This window comes from Pelmatolapia mariae, linkage group LG8, assembly GCF_036321145.2.
Source record: "Pelmatolapia mariae isolate MD_Pm_ZW linkage group LG8, Pm_UMD_F_2, whole genome shotgun sequence".
Classification (NCBI taxonomy): Eukaryota; Metazoa; Chordata; class Actinopteri; order Cichliformes; family Cichlidae; genus Pelmatolapia; species Pelmatolapia mariae.
In genome coordinates, this window is record NC_086234.1 from 15,703,022 (window position 1) to 15,724,170 (window position 21,149).

Genomic DNA, 21,149 nt, shown 5'->3' on the forward strand with positions numbered 1-21,149 from the left:
GTCCCGGATGTGTTCTCGCTCCGCCCGTTTTATCGAGCATGCATCGGTGGTGACTGTCACTACCCGATCCGTACCGGAAACCCGATCGGTACCCCGCATGCGCGAAAGGTGTCTACTTCCGGTCGAAGCGTTTTACGATAGTTACGGGTCAGAGTATCTGTTAAGATGTTAAGAATAATAAGTATCTCTTAAAATGTTTCCAATAATGAAACATTTCAATATAATGTAGACAAAAACGAAAAATAAAAAGATAGTTACGGATCAGGACTCCCCGATCCTTACTGCGCATGTGCAAAGTCGGACCGTACAAATCGGGTCTACCTAGGGTTGCCAACCGTCCCTTAAAAAACGGAATTGTCCTGTATTTAGAAACAAAACTACACGTCCCATATTGAGCTAATAAGGGACGCACTTTGTCCCGTAATACAGTGAGAATCAAAAGTAGTCTATAAATGTTAATGGAATTAACGCTTTGTTTGAAAACATAATTCCCAGCCCCTCTCCTGCTTTGTGACCAATGAGCTGACAGCACACTTATGACAATTCGAGTATGACCATTCAGATTACCGCTTATCTCATTGGTCGAGGAAAGGTCGCTTACGGAGAAAATACCGGAAGACAACAGATGACCACAACAAGAAGCATGGCCAACAGGGAAACAAACGCACACACTGCGGTGCAAGTCTCGGACGACAGTACATCTAAAGCTGGGCATACACTGTGCGATTTTTTCAGTCGCGTTATTCAGCTTCTACTCAAACTGCACGATTGACTCGCAGGGGTTATAAGTTCGTAGGTCACGATGCAGGGTCTCACACTATACCGCCCGATGCTCTGATGCGACCTGAGTGCTCACACTGTGCATCCATAAAATGAAGGTTATAACAGAAAATCTGTCGCTCGCTCTCCCTCTCTGTCTTTCACTCACACAGACACGCACACCACCACCATCAACTTTGCTAAATTGCTAATGAAAAACATTGATCAGGCAGCTGTGATTAAGCAGCAATGTAAATCCAACTATTTTCACGGTTGTTGTGGTCCTGATAATTTTGTGAGGCCACATCGAAAAGGCTCGGATGAGCTTTCCAAAGTTCTACAAGTTGTGCCTCCATCACTTGTGTCCAGATCACACGCTGCACAGCCGTGCTGCTCCGTCTTTTTCACCGACGTTTACGTGTTTGCGCGTGGGCAGTGTGAGCGGCTGCGGTGACACCCTCACGAGCGATTGATGATCGGGAGCTGGTCGTGAGGTGTTAATCACTTGTCGTTACCCCACGTATACTACACGATGCATGACGCACGATGAAGGCCAAAATTGGGCCGATCACCAAATCGGTCGCACGACTCAAAAATCGGCTCAAAATGGGCCAAAAATCGCACAGTGTAAGCCCAGCATTAGACCAGCAATGTTTGTTCCCCTCAGAGAAAGGAAAAAAGGCTGCAAAAGTACAGGGAGGAATGGGAAAAAGAAAACACCTGGCTGGAAAAAGTGCACGATAACACCTATAAAGCGCACTGCACTGTGTGCCGGCGCACTTTTTCCATAGGCATGCTTCTAATGGTGGGCACATGAAGAACATGAGGGGCGTGAAAGCTCGAGGAACCCTTAACCAATTTGTTGTCCACCAGGCCACGGCAGAAGCAGATATGGTATGTAAACATTGTTTTGTTTTGTTTTTTTTAAACCCTCTGGTTAAGGTTAATATGGGCATGTGCAGTGAATATCAGCGCTATGTGGCCAGAAGTGTGATAATATAATTTATTTTGTGTAATAAACAACTGCAAGGATAGATGATTACAACAAATAGATGACTAATACATAAAAGTAATACATAGATGAATAATGATGATGAGTTATGATGCGTAATCATGGGAACAAGCGGGTTTACAAACAGGAGCAGCTGATTAGCATTAGAAAAGCTGAAATAATACCTCAACTGAAGCCAATTGTACTAAAAGCACTATATGTGCACTGTTACAAGAATGTTTTTCATTCTATTGTTTTCTATTAATTTATATAATTTTAAGTTAAGCAGGACAGAGTTCTTTTAAAGAAAGATTTACTTATATTCTCAAAAGTTAAGCATGACAGGCTTCTGTTTAAGAAAGAGACCTGTTTTATTGTGTTAATTTTGTCATTTTGGGCTAAAAATAAATGGCTAAATGATCATTTGTTTCCCATGTGTTCATATCACAAAGAATATGCATCAACTTAAATCAACTTCAAGTCTATGGAGGACCACAAGAGCCACGCGCATCGAAATAAAAATTTCTGTGCTTTAATAATGAATTGTAGAATAAATTTTGCAATTGTAAATTCATTTTTGAATTCCAATTTAATAAACTGCATTTCAAAATCCTTTTTCCAATTACATTTCAAAATCCTTTTTCCAATTGCACTTTAATAAACTGCATTTTAAAATCCTTTTTCCACTTGCAATTTAATAAACTGCAGTTCAAAATCCTTTTTCCACTTGCAATTTAATAAACTGCAGTTCAAAATCCTTTTTCCACTTGCAATTTAATAAACTGCATTTCAAAATCCTTTTTCCACCTGCAATTTAATAAACTGCAGTTCAAAATCCTTTTTCCACTTGCAATTTAATAAACTGCAGGTTAAAATCCTTTTTCCACTTGCAATTTAATAAACTGCAGTTCAAAATCCATTTCCCTTTCCTGTTCGCTCCGGGATTAGCTGCTGGATTAGCTGCTGGATTAGCTCTTCGATTAACAACTTGCTGGAGGCTATTCAAATTAGCCACACCGTGGGATGTAAGGAGCTCTCTGATTGGTTGGTCAGACACAGGCTGTCTGCCAGCCTGGATTTTTCTAGCTCATAGCTTCGCCCTGCTACGAAGCGTGTGTGCTTGTACAAAGGCCGTTCAGCCTCAGGATTTACACTCGGCTCGACACGGATATGTGAAGAATGAAGGGACCCTGCAGCGAAACGGAGAGCCAACCTCTGACTGAGTGCCTGTCTACACAGTCTGACCACCTGTTGAAGGTAAGGTGCTAACGTGGCTAACGCTAGCATCACCGCACGTAGCCCCGTTATTTTAAGGTCATCTTAGCTAATGAAAGTTTTACGTCGCAGCTGTACGAGCTCGCTACCTGTTTTGTAAGCTGCTGTGCTCTTCACAAAAAAAGCTGGAAGCAGCTCAGACTGTTAGAACCAGCACTGAGGCCTGTTACATTTATACAGTGTTAGAGCAATGGCTGCAACCTACAGCCTTTAAACTAGCGATTAAAATGCTGACAGTAAACTCGTCAGTCCAGATGTTACCACATTACTTTGTGATACTTAGAGTTAAAGCAACTGAGACAGGCTGATTAAAATAACAGCTGTCAGTTCTCTCATTCCTTATATCAAGACTGGAGATCACACTACTGATTTCAGTTCATTTAATATGTGAGTGCACAGATTCATTCTCAACTGGACATAAATGATGATCAAAGGTTGTATATATGATGAAGTCATCAAATCCCAGCCTCTAACACAGTGCGCTGAATCTTAGCTTTGAATGTCCAGTATATTCTAATCAGTGCAATGTAAGCATTCACTGAACCTACAGTATCTACACCTGTGTGGCAAAGACACAGATAATGAAATTTAATTATTAATACAATATACATCATGAAAAACAAAAGCTGAAATTGATTCAGTTTAGTACTTTTCTCTGTGTGCTCTGTGATTATAAAGGCCTTAAATTCTGTGATATATACTGTAAATGGTTTTCACAGAGGTCTTAAAGTACTTAAATCACTGCTGATAGTCTGGTTGTTTATATTTTCACGTTTTTGTGTGTGTAGGGCTGTTTGATGACGATTTGGGAGATGAGGACACACCCACATCTGTTCCATACTGCAGCCATGGATGGTGTTACGGCTCTGAGTCAGCTTTGGGCCATCAGACGCACACACTGGAAAACCAGCACCTGGACTTCATGCAGGAGAGACGGCCTCAGTGATGCAGGTTCATAAGCGAGTTCAAACATTTCTGGCCTCTTATCACTTAGATTTTGAATGCATTTAAAGCAGGAACTGCACACCTAGCTGTCAAAAGTTTGGCAGCATGAGTAAAGTTTTGTAGGGTCCTTGTTAAAAATTCCACAAGCACCACATTTGTCATATATAGTTCAATTTTGTACAGGACACTTTTGAAATTTTATATATATATATATGTATGTGTGTGTGTGTATATATCCTAGTTATCCACTTGTCAGTAATTTTTGAGTAAATGGATGTCACTGATAAATCAGTGGTGATTCACCTGCAAATGTTTTTAACAAACTTTGTTTTTTGTAGAATTCATCAGCAGCTGTGGAGAGATGCATTTGAATATCTTCTGGTTCCACTTTTCCTTACCTGGAAGCTGAGGATGGCTGATTTCTGACAAGGACACACAACTCAGCGCTTATCATGGGTGTTACATCCTCTGTGCAGCAATTCCAGAGAAAACGAGAAAGCAACGACCACTCATAAAGACCAGCCAGAAATCTGTCCCTTTCTGGCAGCTGTGGAAACTTTGCATTCTTAGAACAATGCTGGATCATGTGTGATGTGTCATATGAGGATATTACATTTTGCCTTAATTCTGCTCAATTAAGTGTTTTGATCGTTGATCCAATATGGCAGCTTTGTGTTGTGCTGCAAGTTAAAACTCATTGTCTAACAACTCTCCTTAAAAATGTCGATTGACTTTAACTGGACACAATGGTTTCCAGTGGGAGATACATTCATCACTCATCCGTGACACTGGAGAAGTCACCTGGATGAGTGATAAAAAAATTTTCCATGGAAAATCCAGAGGAACTAAACTTTGTTGTTGTTTCTTTGGGCTCAGTTTTGCCTGAGGCTGAAAGTGTGTGTGTGTGTTTTCTCCAATTCACCAGGTCTGTAAAGTTCAGTATGACTGTGGTACATGATACAAAAGAATAAATACAGAAGAATAACAACTTCATGTGAATAACTTTACTCTTCTTAAAAATAACTCAGAAAACAAGTAAAAGTACAAATGTGTACAAGTTAGCGACTTCCTCAGTAAGTTTACACTCTTTTGGAGTGATTTTAATTGTGTGTTAAAGAAGAAAGAGATTAGAGGTAAAGTAGAGGATGCAGAGTCCATCACTGAGGCCATCTCTCCTGCATGAAGTCCAGGTGCTGGTTTTCCAGTGTGTGCGTCTGATGGCCCAAAGCTGACTCAGAGCCGTAACACCATCCATGGCTGCAGTATGGAACAGATGTGGGTGTGTCCTCATCTCCCAGAGGAGTCCAAATCGTCATCAAACAGCCCTACAGACACAAAAACATGTGAAAATATAAACAACCAGACTATCAGCAGTGATTTAAGTACTTTAAGACCTCTGTGAAAATCATTTACAGTATATATCACAGAATTTAAGGCCTTTATAATCACAGAACATACAGAGAAAAGTACTAAACTGAATCAATTTCAGCTTTTGTTTTTCATGATGTATATTGTATTAATAATTAAACTTCATTATCTGTATCTTTACCACACAGGTGTAGATACTGTAGGTTCAGTGAATGCTTACATTGCACTGATTAGAATATACTGGACATTCAAAGCTAAGATTCAGCGCACTGTGTTAGAGGCTGGGATTGGATGACTTCATCATATATACAACCTTTGATCATCGTTTATGTCCAGTTGAGAATGAATCTGCACTCACATATTAAATGAACTGAAATCAGTAGTGTGATCTCCAGTCTTGATATAAGGAATGAGAGAACTGATATCTGTTATTTTAATCAGCCTGTCTCAGTTGTTTTAACTCTAAGTACCATAAAGTAATGCGGTAACATCTGGACTGACGAGTTTACTGTCAGCATTTTAATCGCTAGTTTAAAGGCTGTAGGTTGCAGCCATTGCTCTAACACTGTATAAATGTAACAGGCCTCAGTGCTGGTTCTAACAGTCTGAGCTGCTTCCAGCTTTTTTTGTGAAGAGCACAGCAGCTTACAAAACACGTAGCGAGCTCGTACAGCTGCGCCGTAAAACTTTCATTAGCTAAGATGACCTTAAAATAACGGGGCTACGTGCGGTGATGCTAGCGTTAGCCACGTTAGCACCTTACCTTCAACAGGTGGTCAGACTGTGTAGACAGGCACTCAGTCAGAGGTTGGCTCTCCGTTTCGCTGCAGGGTCCCTTCATTCTTCACATATCCGTGTCGAGCCGAGTGTAAATCCCGAGGCTGAACGGCCTTTGTACAAGCACACACGCTTCGTAGCAGGGCGAAGCTATGAGCTAGAAAAATCCAGGCTGGCAGACAGCCTGTGTCTGACCAACCAATCAGAGAGCTCCTTACATCCCACGGTGTGGCTAATTTGAATAGCCTCCAGCAAGTTGTTAATCGAAGAGCTAATCCAGGAGCTAATCCAGGAGCTAATCCAGCAGCTAATCCCGGAGCGAACAGGAAAGGGAAATGGATTTTGAACTGCAGTTTATTAAATTGCAAGTGGAAAAAGGATTTTGAACTGCAGTTTATTAAATTGCAGGTGGAAAAAGGATTTTAACCTGCAGTTTATTAAATTGCAAGTGGAAAAAGGATTTTGAACTGCAGTTTATTAAATTGCAGGTGGAAAAAGGATTTTGAAATGCAGTTTATTAAATTGCAAGTGGAAAAAGGATTTTGAACTGCAGTTTATTAAATTGCAAGTGGAAAAAGGATTTTGAACTGCAGTTTATTAAATTGCAAGTGGAAAAAGGATTTTGAACTGCAGTTTATTAAAGTGCAACTGAAAAAAGGATTTTAAAATGCAGTTTATTAAAGTGCAATTGGAAAAAGGATTTTGAAATGTAATTGGAAAAAGGATTTTGAAATGCAGTTTATTAAATTGGAATTCAAAAATGAATTTACAATTGCAAAATTTATTCTACAATTCATTATTAAAGCACAGAAATTTTTATTTCGATGCGCGTGGCTCTTGTGGTCCTCCATACAAGTCAAATGGTTAAAAAAAAAATTCAACACACTGGGAAGGGTGAAGACAATTGGGTCGCCCGGCCCTGGCCACGAGGTGTCCCTTATTTATTTTTCAGGGAGTTGGCAATCCTAGGTCTACCCGATCCATACCGCGCATGTGCAGGGGTTTTCTTCTTCCTCTGTTCATTTAATGGCAGTTTACTCCCCAGTGTACGAGGATACTGCCACCTGCTGACCGAGCGAATGAACCCTATTGTAAACTGAATTAGCGTCATTACAAACGCGTGTTAAATTTGATTTAGTCATAGTCGAGTGCGTTTATGCTTGTCTGTGTGGAGAGGATTGATTGGAATAGTGATGATGATGTCTGCTATCGCTGTCAATTGTCAGTAAACACTTAATCTGGCTGATTAATCTTCACGTGACATATTACAAAGTCTGTATTATTAACTCTGTAATTAGGCGCCATTCTTCTTATTTTACGGCGCTGTTGTTCAATCGGGGAACGCTCTCTGTTGAGGAGAAAAGCATGAATTTGTTTGTATACGGATTATCCATTGTTTAAATGTCCCGGTAGTCGAAAAGGAGGCAGAGTTGTTGAGAAATGCTAGGAGCTAGCTGGGCGCTAACCGTACCATATATTGAATGTCGCAATGTTGGCAAAGAGAGGAAGTGACGTAAGATTTGCGCATGCGGGGTACCGATCGGGTTTCCGGTACGGATCGGGTAGCGACGATAGCTGTGTCCCAAAACGTCGGCTGCATCCTTCGGAGGACCCGGCCTTCGCGGTCTACGTGGGCCGGGTCCTTCGAAGACCGAGAAGGCCGGAAGTGCGAGGCTGTGAAATGGGACAGTCTAGCCTTCGGATTTGCGTCACCGCTGTGTCGGTGGAGTTTAATAAACTCGGCCGTCTGCTCCTTGTTATCTAATATAACAGGACACTGGCGTAAATTGTCGACCGTCTCACACTTCTGTTTAATCAGTTTTCTGTTTAACGTTTATTCAGCTGTGTGAAAATCTCGGAGGAACCCACCCGATGGATTAATAAAGTTTTATTTAATCTAACAATCTTAACTTTGATCTCAGCCAAACCGATTTACTCCGGAACAAATAAAACACCGAAAAAAGGCAAACAATTACATTTTTAAATGGTAAATGGCCTGCATTTGTATAGCGCTTTACTCAGTCCCTAAGGACCCCAAAGCGCTTTACACTACATTCAGTCATTCACACACTGACAATGGCAAGCTACATTGTAGCCACAGCTGCCCTGGGGCGCACTGACAGAGGCGAGGCTGCCGGACACTGGCGCCACTGGGCCCTCTGACCACCACTAGTAGGCAAACATGGGGTTAGTATCTTGCCCAAGGATATTTGGCATGCAGCTAGGAGGTAGCCTGGGATCGAACCACCGACCTTCTGATTAGTGGCTGACCTGCTCTGCCACCTGAGCTACAGCCACCCACATTTTAAGTTATCCGAGTGACTTATATATCATGTTTAACCTGAGTAGCGAAAGAGCGGGGGTCTAAAAACAATGAAGCCGGGAGTCCGCTGCTCTCGCCGGCTGGAGTGACCATTGAACCCCCCAGCTTGCTATCGAGCGGGTGGGTAACAGACGTCTCCGAAAACGTCGACACACTTTTGCAAATATACGATGTTTTGATAAACCAAGCAGATATTTGTAATTTACACAGCTACTTTCTCGCCTGAAAATATGTTAAAAGTTTATTTTGTGACCCAGAAAGATTAATAAGACTAATTTTAAAACTTAGTAGCGGCCGCCATTGTTGGCAGCTGAAATTTGGCTGGGCCGCACTATGAATTCTGGGATATGGTGGGCCACGAAGGACACACCCGACCCATCCTTCAAATTCGGGGAAATGAAGGACGCATTTGTCGGCCGCATTTGAAGGAGTCGACGAATTGGGACAGCCTTCGTCGCCTGGCTGTGACGTAATCGGCCTTCAAATGCGGTCTCCGGAGGATGCAGCCAAGTCCACACAAGTCCACACAGAGTGACTTGTGTGGACTTGGTACAGCTAAATATCCCAGAATGCATTTCGCAAGACCTCTGTGAAAATGGCCGAGGAGAAGACGCATAATTGTAAGTTGAATACTACTATTGTTGTAATATGCAGTGCATTTTCAATGCATTTTTATGCGAGAATATAGTTATTTAAACTTCGAATATGTAGTCAATTTAACAGTACAGACCCTAATTAAAAATTTCCTATGCTGTTTTCGGAGGGGCCTTGCCCGCCAAATAGCGAGCACAAGAGGTTCGGCATTTTGTTTGGAAATTTCCGCTATCTAAAGGCTCTGATTTAAATCACTTTGGCAATTTTAATAGCCAGTCGTTCACACAAATCTTGTACTATCCTGTATAATGTTTAAAAACCTTAAGTTATTTTTACGTTTGTATCAACATTAAGTTTTACTAAAGCACCTGATTGTTTTGCTGTCATTTTCCCCTATTTTTATTTGCTTGGATTGTTAATATATTAATGCAATATTTGATTTTTTTTATATTTTAATCAAGGGACAAGTGAGGAAACACAGGCTCTCATTGAGTGGCGGGTGGAAAATGAGAGCCTTTTTACAGGAAAGGGAAATTCCTGCAAGACTGGATGGGAGTAAGTACTGACTGCTTTTGCTGCTCCCTGTTTTCTAGGGAAGGATTAGAGGAGCACATCTTATGGTAACTAGCTATCAAAGTGACAGTGCAACATTCTTTTCCCTCAGGGACTTTGTTAGCTCTTCAGGCCTGGCCATAACAGCTAAGCAAGCACAAAAGAAATGGAACAATCTAAAGGCCAAATACAAGGTAATGATTTTTCTTTGTTTTTTGGTAATTAAATGTACTTTGCCATTTAATAATAGAGTAATTGTATCTGTGATAATATAGCAATTAATACATATTTTCAGGAGCTTAGGGACCCACCCACAGGCAAGGGAGTAGAGGAAGGTAGTCCGACTGTCGCCACCTGGCAGTGGTACAAAATGATGGATGCTGTGCTCCAGGGGCAGCACTCAATAAGTCCACCCCTGGTAGTTGCAGCAAACCTCACATCCACTGCAGGTGGTGCAGTCAGCACTCCGGCCTCGTCCCCTTCTACCAAAGTGTCGAGGAAGAGCCAGAGGAAGAGGCCCAGGGACAGCCAGGCTGTACTTCAGTTTCTAAAAGACCAGGCGGAAAGAGAGGAAGAGAGAGAGAGACAGGCGCTGGCTAGGGAGGAAGAGAGGGAGAGGGCAGCTACTGAAAGGGCAGACCGATATCTATCACTGTTTGAAAAACTTGTCGAAAAATTTTAAATAAAGCAATTTAAATCTCAATAATGAAGTGAGGTTTTTGCTGCATGTGTAACAGAGAATCTCTTTAGTCAAAGTAAAACATCATTTAAACAAGTGTAACAGTTACAATAACTTTTAACATTGGATTCAACCTATACAACCGTGAGCACACAAGCAAATATACAAAAAAGAACACTAATGTACACTATTTACAAGCTGAACAAATAAAGATGTATTTTAACTAATTAACTTAACTAATTAACACTAATTTGGAAAAAAAATATGATTTGAATTTACTTTTTTTTTTTAACCAACAGGAGGTTTTTTCTTTTGGCCTTAGCTGCCTACATATCTGTTTGAGCATGACTACATCTTACAAATGAAACCTTTTCCTAGATGTAGTCATGTTCAAACAGACATGCAGGCAGCTGTTCAGGAGCAGACACTCGTGCAGCAAGCCTGGCTCGGATACAAGCTCCTGAAAGCTCCCTGTCCACGCCTGTGCCTTCTGTTTCGGCTTCTGGTCCTGCTTGTGCCGCCTCCTCCTCGTCTCCTTCTTCTTGGCAGACGTCATCTGTTGCCACACAGATGTTGTGGAGGATGCAGCAAGCTCCCACAACTTTGGGAGCAAACAGAGGCCGGATCTCAAGGGCTCGCAAGAAAATGGAGCGCCAGCGTGTTTTGAGGATGCCAAAGGTACGCTCTATGATGTTTCTGGCCTTGGCATGGTGCCGATTGAACCTTTCTTCAACTTGAGCTTTAAAAGAAAGACAGTACACACTTTTATTCAGTGCTTATTAAACTTGCAGTTAGTGTAATAGGTAGAATTATAATATTGCATTTGTTTTCTTAAAGCTCTGCATGCGTCACAGTAACAGTTGTAGCACTACATGTGTTTGTAGGTGTAAAGAAAAGGGGAGTTATTTTCTTACTTGACACAGGCTGGCGATATGGGGTCATTATTGCCACTGGGTGCTTAAGGCAAGGGTATCCTCCATCTCCCAAGAGGAAGTAGCCTGCTGGTGGATACAGGGCCTGTTTGTACATTGGGGATCTTCGCAATACTAGTGCATCATGCACAGATCCGCAATTACCAATGTACACATCTAGGAACGCACCTCTGGAGTCACAGATGCCCTGCATCACGATAGAGGGAAACAGTTTCCTATTGATGTATAACCTCTTGTGTGGTTCCCCAGGTGGAAGAATGCGGATGTGGCATCCATCAATTGCACCAGCTGTGCAACAGAATGCCTCATTGCCAGCAAGGCGTGCAAAGCCTGCCCCAACCTCCTCCATCTCTTCTGCCTTTGGGAAATGAATGACGCGATGCAGAATTGTCATCATTTCCTCTATGACATTGTGGACAATCCTGCACACTGTTGCCACCGGCATGCTAAAGATGTCTGCTGTCACTCGGTATGAGGCTCCACAGGCCAGCCAGTAAATAGTCACTAGCACCTCAATTTCGTGGTTCCAGCCGTGTTGTTTTTCCCAGGGGAGCATTTGCACAAGCATGTTAATGCTTGCTCTTGACAGTCTGAAGGCTGGTTTTAGGTCAGCTCCAGTAAAGAAGATTGAAAGGATGGGGATACTGTAATTAATTTGTGTATATATTTTTGCTGGGCTTTTCCCCTGTTTTAAAAAAGAAAAAAGATACTTACAGTATTTAAACAGATATGATTCAGGTTTTTTATATATTTATTGAACAGTTACTGAAATATTTATTGTTATTTTTAGTATACGTAATGTCATGTTATGTTTACTTAAATTTGTGATTAAAACACAATATGAACTTCGATGGTTTTCTTAAGTGTGTATTTCTGACCATTTGCATGACATACAAATGTCCTGTTTGTGTTGTTAAGTTACTTGACAATACGCTTGTCTTTGGAGAGTAAAGCTTGTTTCAGTACTCCACAGTGATATTTTTGTTAAACTGTATAGCTTTATGTAGTATTGATCTACCACCATATGACATTATACACAGCAAATGCGACCTTTTCTCTAGATTTGGGAGTACATGCATAGAAACACCAGGCTATTAATTTTTTTTTTTTTAAATACCGAGTCAAGAAGGCACGCCATCAAGGCACGTCTCCTCTCCCTCATCTTCATCCTGGCTCTTCTCTCCCGGATCCGTCTTCTCAGTTGCGCTGCTTCGGTTTCAGCCTGAAGGTACAGAATGCCGGCAGCAACTGCGACAACCACCCGATCCATTTTTCCTTTTTTCTCTTTTCCTTTCCTTATCTTTTTACTGACCAGATCAACCACTGATACCACAAACTATTCCCGCGATTATTTCGCGCCAGTGGCTCTTTATATAGGCGCACATCTTGCTATAGTGCAGGTAAAGTAGTTAATAAAAATATTTTTCATGTATTATTTTTTTTCAATGAAAACACACAGAGAAACGTTTATATGTAATTTTATTTCATTCTTTATTGATAGTGGAGCAGCCGATCCAGCCTGGTGATGTTAGCCTGACCTGTGACATCATCAAGTACGCTGGTGTTCCAGTTGTACAAATCGCGAGTCTGTGCTTGCGTTCTCGGCGAGTCTGTACTACACTGTATATTTATTTTTACTGATTGAAAAACTGCCCAGTATTCAGTTTTGCTTTGTTTTTAATTGTTGTTGTGTGTATCCATTGAAGTGTAGATACTTACATATCCTGTCCTTTAAACATGGAAACTGATCTAGTATTGATGATGCCAAAATTCCTGAAGTTGGGCTGCAAGCAAAAACAGTTGCATTTAATAAAATTGGATAAACAAAAACTTTACTTTTCTGTAGATTTCTTGTAAAATAAACAAATACAAAGAGCAGAAGCTTTGAAAAAAAGAAAGAAACCAAACATTTTTAACTGATCCTCTTTGTTTTCATCACCCAGCGCACACACTTTAGGAGCTGCCACTGGAGTCATTTTACTTGGGCCAGCACAGGGCAGTGTCCCTGACGTGCTGACCAAGAAGCCCAATGTAAAATAAGTATCCAGACCCTCCATCTTTCATGTATGGATATGTGCTGGTGTTACTCAAGACTGGCAACCAAAGATATCCCCCTCAGGTGTACCTCACGGATGTTCTAAAGTTAAGTAGTTAAAGTTAAAACATTTTTAATGTTAATTTTAGAATAATTGAATATACTTGTGATGGCTGCAGTTACAGCCACACAATGGTAATGTCTACCAAATGTCAGTGTTACAATAGAGGTTTACACATAACACTACACTTACATTTTTCTTTCTTTAAATATAGGATTTAATTTACAGGGTAATAAAGAATTGGTTTTGGTTTAGAATTAATTTACTTATACAATCACATAATACTGTATTCTAAAATAAGTGTGCACATTTTAGTTTACACTGTTATGTATGTATGATTTAATCGTTCTTTGTTTTCTGAGTCACCTCACTGGCAGTTGCTCCCAGTCCCTTGGTTGATGAGCTAGGAGGTGGAGGACGGAGCAAGCATATATGGAGACCTGCAAATTGGGTCATACCACAATTCTGGTCCCCTCATCAGGTGGCTGTTTTTACTGCCCAACAGTAGTCAGCGGCAGCAACTAACAACAGCAGCAGACCAAACCTTGTCCCCCAAAGCCTGTGACAGCCGTGTTTGTGATTTTTGAAACCTACTGAGCTTTTTATATAGTGTGTAGATACATTTTCACTTGTAAATAGTATATTGTAAATAGACACTAAAACAGAAGGGGTGAGCTGCCTTATTGTTTTCTTGTACTGTTTTCTCCTGTTTATTTCAGTTAGGGAGTTAGGTGTAGCATGTGTCTTTTGTTTGGTTTTTGTTTTACATAGGGTTTTAGATAGCATCTCCTCTCCTGACTTAGCCTGTTTTGTTTGTTATTTTGGCCTTTGTTCACCCCGGAGCTTAGTTTTCAGTGTAGACAATCCGGTCTTTAAGTGATGACGTGATGAATCCTGCTTCCGGGCCCAAACTACTCTGCATTTAATAAGGCTTTTGTGTTTTTAACATGTTTTAATGCTTTGTATCTTGTTCTATTTAATCTCAAAAAGCCCCTAAAAACTATCAGTGATCACTGTCGGCCTCTCTCGGTTTTTATTACCGCTATTTATTTTAAAACTCAGTTTTTAAAACCTATTACCTAAGCATATTAATGACTAACCTCGTATTGTGGATGATTATCTCAGTTGTTCTCCTGGCTGAAGTTTGGTCTGTTTACAGCATCCTGCTATGCGATTGCATTTGTCCCTTTTATCGAGTGGAAAAAAGTTAGCGTTCATCCTCTAGCTTAACTGTTTATAATATGCTAACATAGCTGTGTCACTAGTGATTACGTAGCACATCGTTATATACCAGCTAGTCCAACTTCAGTAACCCTACAAACGTCGCTGCTGTTTATTTTCCTGTCTTCATTTATGTCGGACGTGATAGTGGAGCTGTACGTCTTAATTTGTTTCAGAAATCCCTCAGTCAGGACATGCTATATTATATTTAGATGGAAACTAGGAGCTAACTCCCTGCTAACTTCTAACTCCGTTGAATTTAATAAATTCTGTTTTCATGGATGCCTGGATCTTAAACTTAATTGTTACATCTGGTAGAGCAGCCACACCGATCATTTTATTTCAGATGAAAGAATTTAGACAGTTTTTCAACTCTCAGTGATCCCGCAGTGATCGTTTGACTTATGGACCTGCAGCGGAGTTTGGGCCCAGACCCGGATAAACCACCTTTCACTTAAGAAATTGGGTTTTTCTGTGTATGGTTTTGGGGACCAGGGCGGGGTCACTTCCTTTTTAACCCTTATGCTACGTTCCTGTAGGCTTGGGCCTAATATATGTTAGTTTTAGTTGGGTTTTGTGTGTTCTACACCTGTTTGTGTTTTTGTTGGCTGATCAGCCACTGTTTAAGTTTCCCCTTTGTCTTGTTTAGGTAGGTTAGTTTGTTACCAGCTTTTGAGAAGAGTTTTGTTACTTTGACCTGTTTTATGGTCCCAAGATTTAGAATTTTCTGTATAATTTAACCAAGTTTGTTTTAGGGTCAAATAAAAAAAAACTTTTTTTGCACTTTAACCTGTGCCTGACGTTCCTTCACTGCTTGGTCCATCACAATACTCAAAAGTTAAGAAGGATAACATTCTCATTTTTAATTTTCATTAAAGTGAATGTACATATATATAAGTTAAAAAATATATATAAGCAAGTATGATTGCACATTTTGTGTATCCTGGACCAATCATTCGGACAACTAAGTCGGTGACTTTCGTCTGTGAAGTAATGACAGGCTGCTTTCACCCAGTGACATAGAGTAGTTAGCACTGCCTCCATCTAAGTGAAGAGCAGATTAGCTGTATACTGAGCAGGGTCTGAATGCAGCTAACATTCTCAGCCCCTTTAACAACTTAGCCTTGTGTGTTGACTAAGAACTGAAAGGCTTAATACAAATGATATTTAGAATGCATTAAATTAGCGTTTTTATATTTTACTTTGATTACACCTAAACTTCGGAGTGGCGGACCTTAAAGCTGCAGAGGTCTAAGAGTGAGGATGGGAGATGGTGGCTAAATATTGGTGGTGGCAGTATAAATACTCATTTATGTCACGTTTTCATTAGTAGCAAGCGAGCTAAGCGCAGGAATGTGCATGGCCTTTGCGCCATCTAGTGAACGAGGGAAAAAGGGGGTCAAAGTATTAGCGCAATCTATCTTTTTTTAAAAAAACAATCTAAATGGGACCAATTATCATTGCCTTTAAATTTTAAAATGAAAAGATGTTATCAACATACATAATTTAGGTTAAATAATTAAATTAAATTAAATAGTTTAGATAGACTGTGTTCCTTTTTCTTTTTTTTTACCTTTTTCACACAAATGCAACACCCAATCTCATACTTTCTTTGTTCTTTATACAGTGATCTCTAAATAGTTTGTCAAACAGAGCAACCTCATCCTCATTTCAAATAATAACTTTAAAAGACGATATCAAGCATTTTTAAGTAGAAATAACTCTCTTCATCACAAGCTGGCTGGTGTTATCTGTTAAAAGACCTTTAATGAGTAGGTAAAGTTCTAGAATAAACCAATAAATTGTATTATAAAAAATAACCCTATGATTTTCAAACTGTTAGAATTCACTTTTCATTTACCATGTTTTATTTCATAGTAGTGGAGAAGTCCAGTGATATCTGATCAGGTCACAGTCTAGTTGAAAATGACAGTTTGTGAAGACTGATGTGAATTCTTCTGAGGCTTGTCTTCAACCCAAACAATTGGGTAAAATCTTGACCCAATATTTGATCAAAGCTGCCCAACCTATGACCCAGCAGAATTAGTCAAGCTGTGCAGTGAATTGAAGAACCCGGCACATCACCAACGCAACTCCCGAGTCATGACTTTTCTACGGCTTTTACCCAGAAGTTGAGTTATGAAAATAACCCAGCATTTTTTAGGGTGTAGTAGTATCACTTTGTCACTTAGGTTAGTTTCACGAATGGGCTCTATGCTCTATCACACCCACACACTGACACAGTGGGGGCCATTGTAAGTTCACTATCTGTTCATTAAACAGATAGTGAGACTCCTTCTGCTCATCAGGGATGTAAATCTTTAGGTGACAGCCAAGCAGAAAACAAGGTCATAATTCTGTCAGAGAGGGGGAAGGTTTTAAGGATGGGGCTGAAGGTGTAGCTCCCCCGTGAGATGGGCCAACATGTAAGAGTTGTGGAATGTTCTTTGTTTGAGAGTGTCTGTGTGGGACAGACACTGGGACCTGGAGAGCTGTGTGGAGTCAGCTGGAGACCTGCGTAGTCGTGGACTGTAAAACTGTTGTTGTGAATAAAAAATAACTGAGTTACAATATTCTGAAATTTACTAGGAAAAGTAACTATTGCATTACTTTAAAAAATGCTTAACCCTATGGGGTCCAAGGTATAATTGGCTGCTTTTGACTACTTTTTATTTGACCTCTGCATTTCACCTTTAAAAACGATTTACCTTGCCTTTTTTGGTATCAGTCTTTTCAACAGAACCTCACATGCCTAAATTTACAGTTATTGTTTCATTTTGACATACTGTATTAATACAATTGATCTAAAATTAGACAAAAAAAACCCCCATAAAATCAGAGTAGAAAAAAGTTGTTTTTTAACTGTAACAACCACAAACATGTTTAACGGATCATTTTTATAAGTTGAAATGCAAATATAATTTGTAAATTTTAAAAACCTATGCACAAGTTTCGCAAACAACAAAGTTATTTGCAGCTATTTACCTAAAAATGCAGCCAAGGAGGTTTTTTTTCTAACCATTTCAAACTATTTACAGAGCAATCAGGTGTTCTGCATCAATTAAGATGCCATGCAAATTATTTGTGCCACTCCAAAAAATCTGTCCACTATAAGATAAAAGAGAACATCATAAGCCTGATGCCTGCAGGCCTGACAGCAAGAGGTGTATCACTCCTCCTGTTTTCGACCTGGAGACAGCATTTGCACTTTAATCTGCCTTTGGTGGCTTTTTGTCAGCACCTGTGACATTCACTAGTCGCCTCATTGTTTTGACACACTCAACAATCCTATTGTCTACACTACACACTCCAAACATGCTAAACGTCACAAATATCTCACATCTCAAAACTCTCTCTCTCTCTCTCTCTCTCTCACCGCTGTCACTCCTAAAACTTCCCTCTCTTCCTAAACAACCAAATGTCATGTTGCCATATCATTTTTTGACATGTTAAATTTTTCCACCAATATGAAAATCATAAGCAGTGAGTGCTTGCTGGCGCTATCCTTAGACAGTAAACAGGACAAAAGTATTCAGGCAAAAACACCTCGTATATCTTTTTATCATGACTCTGGTTTTACTTGGCCCATCAACACAATTTTAAAACTGGTATATAGCGTCTAGTTGCCATGTCATCTTAAATTGGTCAGGTGATTGGTTCACCACGACTACTTTATTCTTCCTCAGCCAATCAGCAGCACTCGTGCGATTGATTCCCCCCCCCCCATGGCATGGATTCAACAAGGTGCTGGAAAAGTCCCAAAGATATTTTGGCCTATATGGGATCACACTGTTCCTGCAGATTCACATCCATGATGTGTGTCTCCCATTCCACCAAATTCCAAATATGATCTATGGAACTGCGATCTGGTGACTGTGGAGTCCATTTGAGTCATGTTCAAGAAACCATCCATAGGTCAAAATTTTGGTGTGGAAATTTTATTTATTTATTTATTTCAGTGGTGGAGAGAAGCTTCCATAGCTTCATATGCTAGATTTTGCCACCCTGTTTGATTTCCATGCCACCCTAAAAAAATTTCTCTTGATCTCGATTGGTTAAAGCTATTTTTGTTGGTGCCAATGGTGACAGTGACGCGGTATAACGCTGCAATAACTCAAATGTGGTCAAGGTTAACTTGGCAATAATGTAATTTCATGGGTGGTGCTGCGATGATAGCTCACATTAAACTTTAAAACTTTAGAATCTTCTGTTTGAGTCTTTTCAACCTCGTATAATTTTAGTTGTTTAGTCGTTTACACCGACTGTGTTATCTCACATCATATGACATCTAGAAATCAAAGGTCACTTTAGCCTTCTCGCCACTGTTTTACGACGCATTTAGTTTCTGGTAAACCTTGTGGGGTGAACCATAATCTTTAATCTATAGCTATATAGCACCTATCTTAAAAATAACTATGAAATCTGCTCTAAGTAACGTATAACCATAGAAAAATACAATATTTTCTACAAAAATATAAGAATTTGGGGGCAAGTTTTTACAGGAAGTCTTCTTTCTCTGCTTCACTTTCATTGGTTTTAACTACCAAGCAATGAGGAAGAGAAAAGGGTAATTTTAATATTGTTTTTGATGATCCAATAAGATGCCATCCAGAAGTCAAAATTTTGGAATAATAATTCAAAACTTTGATTAAGCTCTTCCTGGTAATTTTTTTTCTTTTGTTTCTTTTTTTTCAGTTGTAGAAACAAGCTGACACGTTTTCAGGTGCTAGGCTCACATATTCAAAATTTAAAAAGTTATATGAAAACTTCAAAACAATAACAAATTATTGGCCGTTTTGAAGACCACGAAGACCATTTCTCTCTGCATCTCAAGTTTTGGCATTCATAGGTCAAAATTTTGGGTCACAGTCTCAAAAAGAGTTATTAAATTCTGACTAAGCTCTGCCTGGAAATGTATTTATTTCATTGGTGGAAAGAAGCTTCCATAGTTTCATATGCTAGGATCAAACTTCAACAGTCAAAAGTGGTCACCACAGTTATAAGTAGAAACAAAATAATATATATATTTGAATCTCTTCGATCTTTAATATTATAGCACCTAATTTAACCATAACTGTGATTTATCTTCTTTGTGAATGGGTTTATTTATGATATATGCTGTAAATAAGGCATAACCATAGAAAAATACAAATAAAAATTCTGAAAATAAAAGGTTTGGGGCAACGTTTTATGAAAGTCTTCCTTCTCTTCTTCACTTTTAACTGCCAATCAATCCAGATGGTTCACAGTAATTTTAATGTTGTTTTTCACGATCTAAAAAATAAATTTTCTCTGCACTTCATAGAGCTTATATGTCAAACAATTAGTGTATGTTTGTGTGTTTGTGATCAGCACCATGTTCGTCTGGACTGGCCTTTAAAATATCCATTAGATAACCAAGCTGGCAAAAAAGTCATTGTAAATTGATTAGTAGACCAAAAGCTTGAAAAGTGGTCTTCCTGGTCATCATCTCTGGGCGTGACCTGCACTTAGCACAGTGCCTATATGAGGGGTGGTTACTGATTAAAACCACCAGTGGAGGACAATTGGCAGTTTTAAACCCAAAGATTTAGAGAACTACAGACTTGGCCACTTCTAACCTTCACTAACTTTCTTTTCTTGTTGTAAAGTTGTTTTTGATTTTTCCAATGGCTCAAAAATTCATCCTCCTGTCTGTCCTTTGGCTTGTTGTAGCCATTTTTGGTAAGTAGCCTGATTTTATTGCATCAACTTTAAAATCCTCATGTTTTTTTTTTTCAGTTTAATAGTGTATGATAAAGTGACAGGGTAGAGCGCATATTAAAAAAATTAAAACACCAGATAAACTTTAGAAGTGAAATATTCATTTTAATATAGTTGTTTTTTAATTTCAATGGGCTTTCATTTTAATTCAATCTGAACTATTATGTACACAGGTGGGGTCTAATAGGCTTTATATAAATAGCAGATAAATAGATTGTTTTATTTAAGAATTCCGTCATTCCTGATTCAAGATTACCACTGTAACAGAAAAATGGAGAGCTACCCATGAAATAAGATTGCCTGGATAAATGTCCTCCAATTGAAATGTCTCAAATTAGTTTGAATATGAGAATATTATTTTCATGATTAACAGTTACTAGTACCTTTCCCCTTATGTTTTGCTTCTGTACAAATTCTATACACTTGCCCAGGACTCATATGTTTGTAATAATTGTGTAACTTGAACAGCTTTCTTTTACAGCCATTGTGTATCTGGGCTAGTTTAGCACATACATAAGCAAATTTGACCAGTGTGTTCATGTCAACAGTCCGACAGTATTTCATTTTATTATTTTATGAACCTGTTGTTGTACCACATCCATTTCGCAGGCCACGATTAAGGAAGTCTCTTTGTTCACTTCAGATCCTGCAAACTGTTTAATGCTTTACATGTCGGAAAACCTAAATGATGGTTGAGTGAACTTTCCTAATTAAAAATAAAATCAGTAAATAATTAATGTATCTTCATGTTTTAGTTAGAGTTAGTTTTGTATTATCCATATAAATGTGAAATGGCATTTTTATCAGAAAAAAAAAAATTTCAGTGAGTTTGACACTGACACCCCCACAAACTACTTGTCCTTTTACTGCGTTTCATGCCTGCTCATATACTGCT

The 21,149-nt window shown here is 39.4% G+C and overlaps 2 long non-coding RNA genes across 3 annotated transcripts; one reads left to right on the plus strand and one right to left on the minus strand.

The window, feature by feature from the left end:
- Positions 1 to 420: 420 nt before the first annotated feature.
- Positions 421 to 4,929, plus strand: LOC135933527 (uncharacterized). 2 transcript variants are annotated; one of them, XR_010573791.1, is made up of 4 exons: positions 421 to 1,653; positions 2,699 to 3,007; positions 3,814 to 3,976; positions 4,309 to 4,929. It is a non-coding gene; the product is annotated as an uncharacterized LOC135933527 (long non-coding RNA). The 2 variants fall into 2 exon arrangements; XR_010573790.1 differs by lacking the exon at positions 421 to 1,653 and having other exon boundaries at positions 2,629 to 3,007; positions 4,309 to 4,919.
- A 30-nt stretch (positions 4,930 to 4,959) lies between these two features.
- Positions 4,960 to 6,416, minus strand: LOC135933526 (uncharacterized). The gene is made up of 2 exons (XR_010573789.1): positions 6,102 to 6,416; positions 4,960 to 5,295 (listed from the first exon to the last, which is right to left on the minus strand). It is a non-coding gene; the product is annotated as an uncharacterized LOC135933526 (long non-coding RNA).
- Between the last annotated feature and the right edge of the window lie 14,733 nt (positions 6,417 to 21,149).